This window comes from Protomyctophum parallelum (assembly GCF_964188405.1).
Source record: "Protomyctophum parallelum genome assembly, chromosome: 3".
Taxonomy (NCBI): Eukaryota; Metazoa; Chordata; class Actinopteri; order Myctophiformes; family Myctophidae; genus Protomyctophum; species Protomyctophum parallelum.
Genome location: NC_139698.1, coordinates 7,598,697 through 7,601,196, shown reverse-complemented (window position 1 = coordinate 7,601,196; position 2,500 = coordinate 7,598,697). Strand labels below are relative to the sequence as shown.

At 38.8% G+C, this 2,500-nt stretch overlaps 1 protein-coding gene across 2 annotated transcripts in view; it reads left to right on the top strand.

Moving 5' to 3' along the window:
* LOC310855929 (ictacalcin-like) overlaps window positions 1–2,500 on the top strand; it is a 35,436-nt gene that overhangs the window by 810 nt on the left and 32,126 nt on the right. The gene's annotated exons all lie outside the window — the stretch shown is intronic.

Here is a 2,500-nt window from a genome sequence, read left to right as displayed (position 1 = left end):
TCAGACGGTATGATGTGTATTCCACTGGTTGCCAGGTTGCCTGGTTGCCAGGTCCAGACCCAAAAGAGAAATTAGACGCGTTCACTTTGCGCCACGTTGTGAGCTTGCAGATCGGCTATTTTCACTATACTTCTTAAATATTAGTTTTCTAATGTATGTATAACACCTTTGATTTTTCCTTTATTTCTTCATGAAACTGAAAAAAAAAAAAAAAACATTGAATGTTTTGTGAAAATGTTTTGAAATGATAATAATTAAAAACGAAATGTACGGAAAAATCAACAAAAAACAAAGCGACCCATACGGATGTGTCCACTCTGCGCCCCACAAATGGGTCCCGACCCACTGTTTGGGAACCGGCGGTGTATTCTGTCTCGCGTAGTGAGATGATCTCAGCCTTACTGATGATGTGTCCGTGTGTGGAAATCTCATTACTTTAATTTAGAAAAGATTGCCGCTATATTTGTTTCAAAGAGCTTCGCGCCAAGCTACCTATAGCCTACATGTATTAGCTACAGTATATGTATAACTTTTTTTGGGGGGGGGGTTTGGAATTGTTTGATTGAATACTTTGTTAGCAGTTTGTAGAACAAAAAGCACAGGAAAGTACAGTTCAATAGGTCTGCTATAAGAGGATTTAAAACCCAATAAATCCTATGGCTTGTTTCCATTGGGGTCCTTCATATTCAATTCATCTGAACATTGAATGACATTATGTATACAGTAAACATACAGTACTATGCAAAAGGTAGTGTATTTTTTTCTCTTTTTTTAAGTTGACACATAGTTTACTATAGTTTACACATTTCCGTCTTCGGTTTAATTGTACAAAGCAAGGGTAAAAACAAAGCTAAGAAATAGTTTTTAATAGTTTTGACACTTTGCTTTAAGGCACTGCAGACGCGCGTTTTCTCATTGCAAGTTAAACTAATTTTAGAGGCAAGGAAGCAACCAGGTGCTCAGGAGGTGCATGTGCAGGTATAAAAAATGTAAAAATAGTAAAAAGGTGCTCCTGCGATCAATCGGGATAACACATATAGAACAAAGCGGAGATCCGGGCACCCTCAATGTTAAAAAGGAGGAAAACTTTATTGAACCGACATGTTTCGACCTATACGGTCTTCATCATTTTAATTTAACTGAATTTGTACGGGCTTGTCTTATTGGATGACAAAGAAAACTACTACATTTGTACGGGCTTGTCTTATTGGATGACAAAGAAAACGACTGAATTTGTACGGGCTTGTCTTATTGGATGACAAAGAAAACGACTGAATTTGTACGGGCTTGTCTTATTGGATGACAAAGAAAACTAGGTAACAGTGATGGAAAAAGTACTCAAATGTTTCACAAAAGTATCAATACTGCAATGTAGAAATACTCTGTTACAAGTAAAAGCCCGGAATTCAAAATGTACTTCGAATTGCAGAAATGTATTTTGGGCTGAAATGGTAAAAGTAACAAATGTAGAGGAGTAATACAATACCTGTATACTTGGATCTGAGATGTAGTGGAGAGAAGGAAATACTCAAGTAAAGTACCAATGTAAAAAAAAAAAGTAAATGCACTTGGTTACTTTACAGTTTACACAACTGCAGCTAGCTAAACCTAGAGTAGCCTATACGCCCACTGCTTTGAAAACCAATCCTGATAAAAAGGACCACCCTAAAGTATTCATAATGGTTCTGTGAACCTGTCAAATCTCTGAATAGTTTCCACCCTTTTATCTCCGAGTCCTTGGCAGTAAATATATTAAATCGATTTTTTTACTTTGGCTCTTGCAAATGGGGGTTCCTGTCCTGAGACCAAATATTTTGAGATGGGGGTCGGTGGCCAAATACATACAGTATAATGATGGGAGAATTGTTAACTCTTAAGGGATTAATGAATCTCACGGTGAGATTTGGTTTTACACCTAAAAGCATAAACAGGACACCTACTGAATCGAGACATGGCCAAAGCATTTCCAGGGGTACCCCGGACCCTGGCCAAAAACGTTGATAACCCCTGTTCTAAAGAGCACTTTGATATTCATAAGTCATAACCAAATGACATGACATCTTCACATGAACATCAATTTGGACTATTTTATGACTTGTATTACTAAGAACAGCTGGTGTGGACAGGAATCGAACATGCTGATACGGAGGTTGAGATACAGAGTTGGTCCTAAAGCAAGGAAACAGGAATGAGAGAGAGAGAGAGAGAGAGAGAGAGAGAGAGGGTTACTATACATTAGTCCGACATGTCATAGGTCCGAACGATTACCTACCCCAATCTTCACCCTAACCCTAACCGCAAGCACGGGTACACTCCTGAACCTAACCGGCAGGCACCCCCTTCGGACCTATGATATGTCGGACTTATGTATGCCTCCCGAGAGAGAGAGGGGGGGGGGGGCTGAAAAGTAGAAGGCTTGATTTATACTTTATTACTATAGACTTGATTTATACTAGATTACTATAGACAGAGTGCAGTCAGTACAAGATATGAGCTGATA